General features: G+C 46.3%; 1 protein-coding gene across 1 annotated transcript in view; it reads left to right on the top strand.

Moving 5' to 3' along the window:
• Positions 1-14643, top strand: part of LOC309660880 (uncharacterized protein C4orf50) — a 119634-nt gene that overhangs the window by 92758 nt on the left and 12233 nt on the right. The window lies entirely within an intron of this gene.

Here is a 14643-nt window from a genome sequence, read left to right as displayed (position 1 = left end):
TGGAAGTCTGCAAGCTGGAAGAGGGCTCTAAGCAGAACACGATCATGCTGGCATCCTGATCTTGGGCCTCCAGCCTCCAGAACTGCAAGCAGTACATTTCTGTGGTTTATAAGCCACCCAGCCTATGCTACTTTTTATAGCAGCCTGAATGGATTAAGACAGCAACTAACACATAAGTGCTTATAATGCTCCAGGCTGTTTTAGAAGCATTTTGCACACATCAACTCACTCCATCATCACAACCAAGGCTGCAAAGTAGATATTATTATCATGCCTCTTTATAGACATGGAAACAGAGAAGTTAACTGATTTGCCCATGATCACAGTGCAGTGAGTGCAGAGGCGGGATGTGAACTGGTAAGGTTAGCTCCGTGGCCAAGCTTCTAACAGCTCTGCAACACATGATGATGACTAGGGGGTGAGCATTCCTTCTCTACCCACCTCCATTCCAGCAGCGATTTCGTCTGCTGTGGTCCTTCTGGAGTCCCCTGGGCACCAAGCAGTGTCCCCCTCTTGCTCACGGCAGCAAACCCTGCAAAGGGGCTTCTGCTCAGCGCTGTGTTCACTGACCCTGGTTTCAGGAAAGATACAAAGGAGGCTCTCGGAGACAGAGCAGCCATCTTCACTGTCCATGCTTCTGTGACTTGTCCCCAGGGAATGTTCCAGGGAACATCCTGAACCCAGCATCCTGGCAGGGGCTCAGTAGGGCTGCTGGAGGCACTGAGGCAGATGAGCCCCCCCAAGAAGGGACGTGCCCCCCACCCCTACCCCATCTGCACCTGCCTCAGTCCACAACTTATGAGGAGTGAGCAGGGCAGACTTGACGTGTCATCCCCAGTTAGCCCAGCCAGACTTCCGGAACCTGCCTGAGCTGCGATATCCACCAAAACTGCACACCAGATCTGCTAACTTGAAGAGCTGGGGCTTCCTCTGAGCTGAAAACAGGCCCCAGAGTCGGCGGCAGCACCTCCAGCTCCGGAAAAGGCACAGCCAAGGGACCCTGAACGAGAAAGAGGAGCCCTGAGATCTACCATCAGCCCCGCCTTGCAGCTCACTGGCAGCGTCCTCACCTGAGAAACACAGACTATTATCTGTCCCGACACAGGCCGTATTAACAAGTTCTCTTTGAAAACCACCGGGCCAGGACTTCCCTGGTGGCGCAGTGGTTAAGAATCCACCTGTCAATGCAGGGGACACGGGTTCGAGCCCTGGTCCGGGAAGATCCCGTATGCCGTGGAGCAACTAAGCCTGTGCACCACAACTACTGAGCCCGCGCACCAGAACTATTGAAGCCTGAGTGCCTAGAACCCGTGCTCTGCAACAAGAGAAGCCCCCGCAATAAGAAGCCCACGCACCGCAACGAAGAGTAGCCCCCGCTTGCCGCAACTAGAGAAAAGCCCGTGCACAGCAATGAAGACCCAATGCAGCCAAAAATAAAAATAAATGTAAAACTTTAAAAAAAGAAAACCACCAGGCTCCGTGGGCCCTTGAGTTAGCCCTCGGCATCTCCAGGCCCCAGTCTCTCCATCTGCCTGGAGAGGAATGTGGTCTGGATCAGGATTTCAGCCATGGCTGCACATTAGAAACACCCAGAGGAGTTTTAAATGACTGTGATGCCTGGTCCCCAGGCCCAGAGACTCCCTCCACTTGGTTTGGGAGGGGTCCAGGGATTGCCACTTCTGAAAGCTTCCAGCTGGTTTTGACATGAAGTCCGGGCCCAGGTGACCCCCGGGGTGGCCCACTTGGCCAGGCAGGAGCTTCTAGGGCTGCTTGCAAAAGAGACTAACTAAATTCAGAAGGGCCTCAGAAGCGGTCAGTTCCCCTAAAATGCCTTTGAGAGGTGGCTGCAGGGAAAGTCGATTTACCAGCAAGCAGCTAAGCTGTGATTTGCTCTCGCGTTCCCCTGAAGCTTCCTTCTGAGATCACGTGCTGTGTCCAGCCCAGGTCCAGCCCTGACTCCCCTCCTCTGTGCGGCGCCAGCTTCTGGGGGCCCAGCATGGAGCAGGAGACAAGTTCATTACCGATGACCTCGACTGCTGGTAAAGACTTATCTGTGCAAAGAAATTGGGTTGGTTTTTTTCTTTCCAAAGGTGGTGATGTGAGTGGTTAGGAATGTGGCTCAGGACCCAAACTGCCCAGATTTGACCTCCAGAACACCGCTTTCTAGGCGGATCGCCTTGGGCAAGGCGTTCAGCACCCATGACTCCCTTTCCTCATCTGTGACATGGGAGGGGAGGGCAGTGCTCCATCCCGGGGTGGTTGTGAGGATGAGCTGAGGCCAGCTCTCAATGCAGCACACCCTAAATGCTGCGTGATGATGAGCATTATGACTGTTAGATCATTTCTTAAAGGAGAGAGGAACACTGGTGTTCATTGTCAGTGAAGAGTGCAAAATTCTTTTTATTTTATTTTGTTTCGGCTTTTTTGTTTCTCTGAAAAGAAAGATGACTAACCATTAAAGCCCAAATGTGAATAAAGAATAGACAATTCCTTTGAAGGTCTTTTAACCCAGGATAACATGTTATCTATCCAGGATAAGTGACATTTATCTCTTTATTAAGCATTTTATTTATCAAATATTTTATTAAATACCTCTGATGTGCCAGGTGCTGGGCTTGGTGTGGGAGCTTCAGCCAGGAGTGAGACAGACACACCATCCTAGCCACACACAGCTTAGAGAAGACTGAAATGGTACATAAATGATTCATTTTTTACGAGAAATGAATCAGTTTCAATTCTTGTAATTGCTAGGAAGAGGGCCATGAGGGCCATGACAGGGGACTCTGGGTGGGGAAACTTCCAGAGGAAGTAACAGCTAAGCTAAGATCTGGAGGATGAGTAGAAGCCCTCTGGGTATTGTGGGGAAGAGCATCACAGCAGAGGGAACAGCATGTGTAAGTCCTGAGGCAGGAAAGAACCTGGAGACTCAAGGGACGGCGTGAAGGCCAGTGTCCCTGGAGGGCACTGAGTACGGGAATCAGTGTTAGGAGATGTGGTCAGGGAGGCTGGCCGTTCAGGAGGCTGGAAGCGGGGGTGGCACTTTGCATTTTCTTCTAAGTGCTGCTGGAGAGTTTTAAAGCAGGGGTGTGACCTGCCCTGGCATTGGCTCACTGTGTCTGCTTGTTTGGAAAGTTGATCGCAGGGTCACAAGTGAATGCGAGAAAGACCAGTGAGGCAGCCCCAGGGTGCTGAGCACCATGATGAGCTGAAAAGTCCAAATGACAAAATCATCACATGCAGACAGAATTGGGGCTCGGGGTGATGGTTGGGGAAGGAGGGAAGAGAAAGAAACCACCAGCGATTGGACACATGCTATGTGTCAGGGTCACCTGCATTGCTTCATGTGAATTTTCACACAAGACATGAAAAAGATTCTAACCCAGAGCTGACCACCCTTTCTACTCCGTGATACCCGATGATTGACACCCTTGCTATTGTGGAGGGGTTCGTGCCAGGGAACCCCTCCTCCTCTTTTGCTTCTTGCTGTTGAATTTTTGGGGTCTCCTGTCTCTGGGGGCTTCTTCTTGGAGCTTCCTGAAGACAGAAGTGACAGCGTGGTTTCTTTGTCTAATGTTGCCCTTTCATACCATGCCTCACCCTCGGCCCTGGCATCATTTTTCTTAGTCATCATTTGCGTCCATCCGGTCCCTGGATCTCTGATGAATGACTGCGGCATCTCATTGCACTCTGAGCTGATTGCATCGCCTGGCCCTGGGCCTCTGCTTGGCTCACGATGATTTACAGGCATCCGAGGCTGGACGTCTCCGGGTGACCTGTGCAAACTGAGACCTGAGGCGACCACTGAAGCACTGGAGAGCTCGACAAGGAAATGTCCTCTGGGGTTAGGTGTGTGCCTCAAGACTCAAGGTAGAAACAGAGGAACTGAAACCCACAAACTTCCCTGCATCCTGGCCCATCGTTGTTATTCCTATTTTTTTTTTTTTAAGATCACTGAGATTTTTCAGTTATACTTTTCTGCATGTTTTAATTTTATTTTAGGTACATGCTAAAAATGTCCAGCTTTTGCAACCCAGGCTGGCTGAGCAGGGCTGTGTGAATGAGTCACCGTCTCAGAGACTCTCAGGCTGGCTTTCCCTTTGGGCTGAACCTTTCTGGGGACAGCAAGGTGCTGTGTGGGAATATGGGCTTTGTGGAGCAAGGCAGCTCTGGATTTGAATGCCAGTTTTGCCACTTTTCAGCTGGGTGACTTTGGACAAGTTACTTGACATCTCTGAGTCTTAGTTCTGTCTTCTTTAACATGGGGACGAGGAGTCAGTAACGTTAGGATTACAGAATTTCATCCAAAATAATGTTGGGGGCATCTGGTAGGGTAGGTACCATGTAGGTGGTCTGGAAATCTTGGGTCCACTTTTTAAAAAATTTTATTGAAGTATAGTTTATTTACAATGTTGTGTTCATTTCTGCTGTACAGCGAAGTGATTCAGTTATACATATATGTATATTCTTTTTCATATTCTTTTTCACTATGGTTTATCACAGGATATTGAACATAGTTCCCTGTGCTATACAGTAAGACCTTGTTGTCTGGGTTCACTATTGTTTGGCCAAATCTTTACTTAGGTCAGGCTAGTTCTGTACTGAACCAAGGACCCTTCTAACGTCTAAGAAAAGGCAGCTCTGGAATTACACCCTCCTCTCTCTGTGTAGCAGACATGTTTGGGCCCTGATATGATATCTCCAAGCCTGTCTCTTCTCTCAGCTGCAGTGACTCATTCCAGGGCGCTCAGACCACGTTGTGCCCACCTCAAGCACGGGCTCCCATCCTCTAAGCAGAAAAGGGACTTCTGTGTGCTTCTTAGAGGTCTCAGGCTCTGCTTTTGGGGACACCCAAACCAAGACGGTTTTTATGAACATGCCAAATAATGGCTTTTGCCCTTGGGTAACTTATGCTGCCCTAGGGTGACCAGTTCTGTGTACTGGAGATGGTGGGCAGGGGCTGTGATGTGAGGGACACCAACCTATCACCCGAGGTCCAGCTGAGCACAGAGCCTGCCCCACACCAGCCCTGCAGGGGGTAGAACCTATGTGGCTTTGCTCCACCCCCTCATTGTTGATTGGCCCACAGCTAGACACCTGACCCAAGCAGACCAATCAGAATTCTAGGATTTTTCACTCTGAAACTGAGAACCATTCTCTCTGGGTACGGGTTCCATAGTAACTTCAGGAGTTGTCAGTGTGGCAGTTCCCTGTCACCGTGAAGGAAGCCAGTGCAGAGTAAGAAAGAAAAAAGTCACAGCCAAGGAGAAACAGAAAGGTGGTGAGAGCTTCCTGGCGGCGCCTGTGTTGCTGGTGGCAGCTGTGTGTGGAAACCACCCCGTCCCTGCGGATGGGAGGGATCCTTGCCATAAGGTCCCATTTTTGCCTCAGCCACTTCAACTTCATTTCTGTCACAGGCAGTCAAATCATGTATGCAGATACACAACCTGGTATTTATCAGTAAAATTTACAATTTGGGGTACAGTATATTCCCAACAGGTGAGTAAGTGTGGCCCAAAAGGGATACTAAGGAAGAAGAGAGAGGAGAATAACATGGATTGACCTTCTAGAATGTTCCAGGCACTGAAGTCACCACTTTGTGTACATTTCCTAATGTGAGGGAAGAGTGAGTCTGGTAGGAGAAATGTAGCTGCAAGCAATAGAACCCCTTATTCACTCTTCAAGGAGTCAGAGCTGCATGGCCTCAGGGCTGATCTGGCATCTCAGTGATACCAGCAACCACTCAGCTGCTTTCCCTCCTTCAGATCCACTGTCTGCCGCTTGTTGGTGTTTCTTCCTGCTGATAATTGCCTCATGGTCACAGCAGGGCTGCTCCAGCTTCAGGCTTCACATCTGTGTCCTAAGAGGAAAGGGGAAGGCAAACCTTTCCCAGATGCCTCCAGCAGACTTTGTTTTGTACCTCACTGGCCAAATCTGCCCATAAATATGTCCCATGGCCATTCCTACCTGAGAGCCAATTTCCACCTTTCCAACCTCTAGGCTGGGAGGTGACAAAAGAAAAAGGGTTTGAGAAAAGCTGTGGATTGGCCAACAACTTGTGTCTTTCCCTAGTAGTATGAGCACCAATAATATGCTGTGTCTAGGAATGGTCGGAACTGGATGTGAGTGGCCCTTAGAGGGTGGGGGAAAAGGATGCTGACAGGCAAGATGGAGGAGGACCTGACATGCCCATGGGAGCCACTGAAGGTGCTTAAGCCAGGTGGAGGAGTGTCAGGACCAGAGTTACATTCTAGAAAGATCACCCTGGCTGTTACCTGGAGGGCGGCTTGGAGGGGAATTGGACTGAAAGCAAGTTAGAGGTGTTCCCAGTGCCCATCCTGTGAATTGAACATAGTATTAACAGGCATAGAATTTAGAGTAACTCCTTCCTGAGCTACTTATTGGATCAAGGAAGTGACTGGACAGAAAAATGAGACTAAACTAAAACTCTTGAGAAATATAGAAGAATTTATCCTAGTGGAGAAAGAGACTATGATCTGGTGCCTATATCTGATTTTTCAGATGATGAAAGTGGCTTTTCTTTGCATTTCTTTGTGTGTAAGCAAATTCCAGGCCACATTAAGTTACTGACTCTGCCACATAAAACGAACTCAAGGTTGCATCCATGGGAGAGTGAGTACAAATCACATTAACACTATAGAATAGGACATTAGGCTAAGTATTTCCAACAAGCGAAAAATGGGAAATACTGTTGTACATGTTCCTTCATATAGATCTGCTGGCCACATTAGAAAGGCTATAGTGTACTTATATATACTACTAAAAAATTCAAATTGTGAAGATTAATTTCAAGTGATGTACGCTTATTACAAAACATGTATAAAATGGAGAAAAATTGTTAAGAAGAAAACATCAAAAACCATAAAAACAAAATCACTGTTGCTATTTTGGCCCATGTCCTTTCTATCCCTATGGGTAAGTTTCCCTACAATATTCATAATCATAATCAATGTACAGTTTTATATGCTGCTTTTTTTGTCTAATCTCATCTTGTAGGCTTTTTCCCCCATGCTAACATAGTTTTTGTAAACTTCACTTCTCACGGTTACATAGCACAAAACTTTCTTGACTCCTGTTATTGATCATTTGAGTGGCTTCCTTTTTTCTTCCTAATAAATAATGTGATGCTTGTGATTGTGTATAAAATTTTGTCTTCATAGAAAACTACTTCTTGGATATTGATTCTCAGAAATGGAATTACTATCTCAAAGGGAACAAACATTTTTAAAGCCATTGATACCTATTGCTGATTCAGAAATTCAAACTCGTGATAAAAGTTCAGTTAAAGACAGACAATGCAGTGAGGAAACCTGCCTCTGTATTCTCTCCCTTGGCAGTGGGTTTGGTCATTATGTCTGTGGACAATTTATTGCCTTATTTCTAAAGAGAATCAATACGCCCAGAAGCTCTAGTATAATGAAATTCAGCGGGGCTTCAGCTCATGAAGGAATCCATCAATTAGACCAGAATGCTAAGAACAGTGAAAGTGAAAATAGTTCCAGTGAATCTTGATATTGAAACACAGATTAGGGCATTTTGGGGGGAAAAAAGCATTTTATCTTTATCTATATTTTTTGTATCCTGTACAATTAGGAAGCTCATGGAAAATGAATAGAGGTTGTTTCATAGTATATGCTCTTTCCACATTACACACTAGCATGCTGACCCCCACTACCCTTACTCCAAATTTATTTCAAGAAGAATCATTGCATATCTGCCATTTTCCAGGAATTGTGCAGGCTGCTGGGGGTATACTCATCCTCTAGGATGTAGTCTGCACCTCAGTTGTTTGCCCAGGCTGAGATGCTAGCTCTGCCATTTGGTAAGGCCTCTGCTTGGTGCCTTCGTCATACTAGCCCTGTGGTGGGTATTATTGCCCTCATTTACAGATGGGGAGACTTAGAGAGAGATTAAGTATCGTGCCCAAGGTCACAGAGGTAGTAAGTTATAAAGCTGGTGCACTTTGTCATCATGGCCCTCTATGAAAAAACAGGCATGATTCTTTGAAAGTAATTTGGAAAAGCTGTTTAAGATGCTTTTTACACTGATCCTGGCTTATTTTCTTTGTAAAATCTATTTACTGCAGTTATAAAAACATCCCATTCATTCCAGTTCTCTCCTATCACTTTTGCAGAATTGGTATCGCTCTCTCATTCATTCATTCATGCATTCTTTATGCATCCACTCTCCCCAAATACACACACACACAGTGGTGTGCTGGCGCTGGCTCCTCCTGGCTGGCCAGAGCTGCTTGTGAACATTGTCTACCAACTCCTCAGTGACATTATGATTTATAATAAGAAATGTATATTTGATCTCCATCCTCTGTTCCTGGCACATAGCTCCTAAAACCCTTGAAATTTCCTAACTGTTAAGATAAAGATGGCCGTGTTATGTTAATGAGATGATTTGGGGGAAGCCCCCAGGTAACCTGAAGGTGGGGGCTGGTTGCCAGGGGAACCAACCACGTGATTAGAGGGTTGGAACTTTCAGTCCCACCCCAGAGATCTGGGGAGGAGAGAGGGGCTGGAGATTCAGTTCTATCACCAAGGGCCAATGATTTAATCAATCATGCCTATAAAATAAGCCTGTTAAAAAACACAATTCGACTGAGTAAAGTTAAAGATCCAATTGGCTTTATTCAAGGATTCATGAATCAGGCAGCATCCCATCTAGCAAGTAGAAATGAGCTCCAAGGAGCTATACAAAGTAGAAGGCTTTTACAGACAGAGGGGGCAAGGACAAGGAAAAAGTGGATTGCCTCATCCTTTTGGGGAGGGATGAAGGGGTCTATCAGGGGGATTACCTCACTACTGCTGATCAGGAAATTCCAGACTGACTGGTTAAGACTACATTACTGGGAGAGGCTGAGACTGCAGTCAGGCTAGGTATGTAGTCTTAGTTTGCTGACATGGGGCTTAGCACAAGTGACTCCATTTGGGGCCTGTTGTTTCTTTATAACAAGGCTTTATAAAAAAAGATGGGTTCACAGAGCTTCCAGGTTGGTGAACCAGAACTCATCCATGTGCCTGGAGGATTGTGCACACCAAACTCCATGGGGACAGAAGTTCCTACACTGGGGACCCTTCTGAACCCAGCCCTATGTACCTCTTCATCTGTATCCTTTACAATACCCTTTATAATAAACGGGTAAACATAAGTAAATGTTTCTCTGAGTTCTGTGAACCCCTCTGGCAAATTAATCAAACATAAGAAGGGGGTCATAGGAACTTCCAATTTATAGCCAGTTGGTCAGTAGCAAAAGTAACAACATAGATTTGCAATTGGCATCTGAAGTGGGAGTAGTATTGTGGGACTAAGCCCTTAACATGTGGGATCTGATGCTATGTTAAGGGTTAAGGGACATGGTACTGCTTTCAGGTTCAATAAGGAGGCACCAAAAAAGAAAAATTAAAAATGTGAGCAGCTTGAGGGAAGGGACTTATTTCATTTTTCCTCTGACACCACAATAGGTTCTTGCCCAGTGCCAGGCACCTAGAAGTTTCTGGATCAAAGCTGGCATTAGTTAGGGGACTGGGAAGCTTGTCCAAGCTCACCCTTATCGATCAAGCTGCGTGATTACTGTGGGGTCGCTTTCTCTCTGGAGGTCTGTTTCCTCAAGTAATTATACAAGGCTTATTTTAGATGACTTCTTGAGAATAACTAATATTCTAATTAAAACACCAGGATTCACACCAAACCTGTTTATAGCATAATGTGTATCACAAACAGACATCATTTAAAATACAAAAATAAGTGGCCAGATTGAGAAGGTTCTTAAATGTTGAAGACTTTTGTTTGAAAAAAAAATCATGAATTTTGCATTTGATTCCCTTTACCTGCAAGAAAATGCTGAATGTTCCCTGAGGAAATATGTTGGAACCGGTTTGCATTCAATGAGAATCACATTAAGTTGATCCACATTTAATCTGTTCCTTATCAGCATCTGCTCTGTTCAGCCACAGTTTCTCATCTGCTTGGGCCATTTCACATGCCTTTCTCTCTGGGCCCTGGCGTCTGATAGGTCTTGTTTAAAATCCCAGCCCCACCACTTACCTGCTATAGGATCTTGGGGAAATTTCTCTCTAAGCCTCTCGATGTCCTCCTCTGTAAATGGGGAAAATGATAAACATGGATCATGGGGAGTTGTGAGGATTCAGTGTGGTGATATCTGTCAAGGGCTCAGGGCAGTAGCTGACACATAGTAGGTGTGGTCCAGGATTGCTCTCCTTGTAACTCTTGGATTATCAAGTTCTGCCCCTGCTGGTCCTCCTACCTGGAGCACTGGCTCCCCAGGGAAGATGCCCCCACAAAACCCTCCTCACCTCCATTTCCCCAGACTCCCTCCTTCCTGGTCCTGATTGTCTTGTGGAGACTGCAGGTCCTTCTGTCTTGTCCTGCAAGCTCCTGAGAGCACAAACTTTGCATTTGTGGAAATCTAGAGCATTCAACCCACTGTCTAGCAGGTCCAGGGAGCTGAGCACCTGCTTAATTGACCAAGCTGGACTTGACATTCAGATGAGAGACACTTGAAAAAGGGAAACGATTTCTGGCCCAGGAACTCCTCCTGATGAAGTGTTGGTGGAGTGGAAGCTCCTATTCCCCAAATACCCAGAGGAGAATAGAGTTGAAGGGAGAACCCACTGAACATGCCCATCAGTGCCAGGAGCACTTGCCATCAAGCACCTATTCATTCATTCCAACCCTAGGCACCTAACACTGCTTGTGCGACCAAGACAAGCACACTCGGTGTGCAAAGAGCTTGTGTGGCTGCTGCGTGAAGTGGAAGGGTTTGCCTTTCGACAGATGAGATAAGACAGGTGGGCGGGACTAGACATTACAGTGTCCTGGAAGTCTTGCTAAGGAGCTTGGTTTTATCCTAAAAGCAGAGAAGGACAGGGAGTGGAAGCAAGGGAGTGATGTGACCAGCTTTCTAGTAATTCTGGCTGCTGTTTAGAGTGGATTGGGGTGGGGCCAGCCTGGCAGCAGGGAGCCTGCTTAGGAAGCTGTTTCAGTGATTCAGATAAGAGATGGTGGTGGTCTGGGCTGGGGGAGAGGAGGAGTGGGAACAGAGAATACCAGTTCTGTACTTTCCAAGTGTCTTTAATCTGTGAAGTAGGTCAGTTCAGCACTGCTTTGATTTACAGATCAGAGCAAGAGAAAGGGCAGTGACACAGTGGTCCCTGAGTATGACTGTCTCATCTCATCTATACATCCCCCTATAAAAGGCTGCATGACCTTGGGTGTTAAGTGAATGGTGTCAAGGACAGTCACGTCTGTGTTGGCCCCTCTTGTCAGAGTGCATTCTCTCATTGAGGAGCTCTTGTCTTCACAAAGGTCTGGAACTAAGTAGGGCATGAACTAGTGTCCCCATTTTTGCCCTCATTTTCTTATACCCAAGGGCTTCCCCTCTCCCCATCATGTGGTTGTCTCCCTGCCTGGGATCTCCACCATTATCTGCTCAGACATTTGCTTCCCCCAACGGACTAAGAGGCGGAGCTGCAGCCTAGTCCTCTCCAACTGCCCTGGGCATGTAAATGCCTGCTGTTGTTTTATACAATCATCGATTCTAGGATTGGAAGGGAACTTAGGTTCTGCTGGTTAAGTGTTCCTCCAAGTGCAGTAGTCCCCTCTGATATCCACACATCTGCAGTGCACTGAGCACACTCTTCCCCCAAGAGGCAGTCCTGGCATCTCAGGTGGATCACCTTCGTGACTCCTTTCTCTGACTCTCCACAGCCACTGATATTTCTGTGAAGCCAGCATTTCATTCTGTCTGACCTTACAGTTTACCTGTCTGTTTTACTCACTCAACTGTGAGGCCTTTGAGGACTAAGATGCATGTGTTTTATTCATCTCAACACTCCCCATAGCCTTGTACACAGTGCCTGGCATAGAGTAGGTACTTGATAACAAGTAAATGACTGAATGAATGGACAAATGAGTAAATGAATGGGTGAGTGAGTGGTTAGCTCTCAGTGTTAGAAAGTTCTTCTTTACCCTCAGCTGAAACATGCTTCCTGCATGTTTTTAAGTGCTAAAAACTTAAGTTTTTAAGTTTTAAGTGCTAACCACCACTTTCTGAGGTGAAGTTCACGCCACACAGGATCACACTTTCCTCTTCCCCATCGTGGCTTCTCACCTGGTGGAACCACAGCAACCTGCTTATGTTCTTCAGACATACCAACCTGTTCCTGCTAAGCTTTCTCCCACTTTAAGCATTTTATACATCTGCCCCTTCTGCCTAGGACCCTTGACTCTCATTTCTTTAATGGTCTTCTTGTCATTTGGGTCTTAGCTCAAATAACACCTCCTCAAAAAGACCATTTCTAACCACTCAATCTAGAGTATCTCCCTTTGCCCCTTCACCTCTTTATCTCTCTGTGCTGAATTTGGGGTGATTTCCTCAGATTCATCTTTCAGTTCACTAAATCTCTCTTCATCTGTGTCTGTCTAACCTGCTGATTGAGGTCTTGTATCAGTTACTCTACTTTTCATTCATAGAATGTACATGTGAATATTGTAAGCATTCTTATTTTAAAATCCTTTTTAGGATCTCTGTGTAATGCCCCAATAGAGATTTCTCCAATTTATTGTATCTGATCATCTCTCAGGAGTTGTGTATCTTTGTAATTGTTGTAATTTTTAAGATGTAACTTTATCAGGAATTATCATCTATGAGTGACCCACATGGGTTACAGAGGTGACCTATCATGTTTATGAATCCTGGAAGAGTTGTTAATTTCTTTCTATCTATCTATCTATCTATCTATCTATTTATTTATTTATTTATTTATTTATGGCTGCGTTGAGTCTCTAGTTGCAGTGAGCAGGGCTACTCTTTGTTGTGGTGCATGGGCTTCTCACTGCAGTGGCTTCTCTTGTTGTGGAGCACGGGCTCTAGGTGCGTGAGCTTCAGTAGTTGTGGCACGCAGGCTCAGTAGTTGTGGCACACGGGCTTTGTTGCTCCGCGGCATGTGGGATCTTCCCGGACCAGGGCTCGAACCCATGTCCCTGCATTGGCAGGCGGATTCTTAACCACTGAGCCACCAAGGAAGCCCTACATTAATTTCTTGATGAATGCAAGATCAGTGCAAGAATTTGGGCACCAACCCTGTGCATGATGTAGGCAAGAGATGATGATTTCTTGTGTTTGGTCTCCCTCACCTGATTCCAGCGACATTAACTTTACATGTCTGCTTTGTCCTCAGACTGGAGCATCACCCAGTTCAGTGATACCCAGATGCCAGGTTCTTAATGCATGTACTTAATGTATAAAAACCACCCAGCTAAATGCACGAGCATGAGACTCAGTGAAAACACAGATTTCTGAGCTTCATTTCCTGGGTACTGATTACATAAGTCTGGCCTTGAGCCTGGGAATCTGAATTCTTATACAGCTCTCCATATGATTCTGAGGTACAGTGAAGTTTGGGTACCAGTGGTCCTATAAGCTTTAAGGATTGTAGTTGGATTTATTTTTGTCTTGTTTATTTCCTTTAAATAAAAGGATTGAAAGCAGCTTACAAGATATATGTAGATACATTTTGAAAAGCAGACTTAAAAACCACCTACACAAATTAACAACCTAAGCAAGTGAGATCTGACTTTACCCCAAGACTGGAGACACACAGGGTGATGCTGTGCTTGGCGTCCTCACCTTCCTCCTCATCCTGGATGTGGCTGTGAGCGATGTGTGAGCCATTATTATCCATCTCTGGAGACCCTCAACATTAAAAGCCCAGCTCAGTGAAATCAATTATGGAAGTAACAGTAGAACTGTAAAGGGATGCTGCTCTTTGATAGGGTTTTAATGTTTCTGGGGTCCCCTTCCGCAAACAGTCAGATTGCTCAAGTACACTTACTGGTCTGGCAACACCCAAGAAGACTCCTCCTGGCAAACTGATCTGCCTTGCTGAGTCCTCCCAGCCCATGTTCCCTCAGAAGCCAAGACACCTCTTGGCTTCTGCCCAAGCTGTTTCCTCTGCCCAGAGGACTCCTGTACATCTCCAAGGCGCTACTCAAATATCACGTTCTCCAGTCAGTCCTCCTCCTCCACCTTCTTCATGTCCTTCCTTCCTTTTGTCCTTCATTAATTAAGCCCTTATCATGTCCCAGCACTACACCGGAGCCCCCCGACTTCCCTCCATCCCAACATCTGCCACACTGCACACCTTCCCAGCCTCATCTCCTGTGATGCTTCCCCTCACTTCTCTGGTCTGTCCACGCTGGCTTCCTGTGCTCCCTTCCTCTCTCTGCAGGACCTTTGCACAGGCTGTGTCAGTCTTCTGCCTGGAATGCTCCTCTCCCCTCACATTCCTGCTGTCCCCCACCTAAATTGTTCCTTCCTGGCACCCTGCAGTTGTCTTACTCTGCCCTCCTTCACATCTGGGACATAACATTTCTTTTGTGATTCCTAGGTTACCCTCTGTCTCCTTGACCACAAGAGAGCAATGCCTAGCACCGAGACTGACATACAGCAGGTGCCTGATAACTTTGTTAAATGGGTGAAAGAAGACAGCCCTGAGAACCTCAATCTCTCTCTTCCTTTGGATCAGTCGTTCTTAAACTTCTTTTGGCCATTGGCCCCTTTGAGAGTCTCATGAAACCTAGGAACCCTCTCTG

The sequence above is a fragment of the Balaenoptera physalus genome, assembly GCF_965194825.1.
Source record: "Balaenoptera physalus genome assembly, chromosome: 5".
NCBI classification, from domain to species: domain Eukaryota; kingdom Metazoa; phylum Chordata; class Mammalia; order Artiodactyla; family Balaenopteridae; genus Balaenoptera; species Balaenoptera physalus.
The sequence above is the reverse complement of the archived record's forward strand: the minus strand, read 5'-3'. Positions and strand labels throughout refer to the sequence as shown.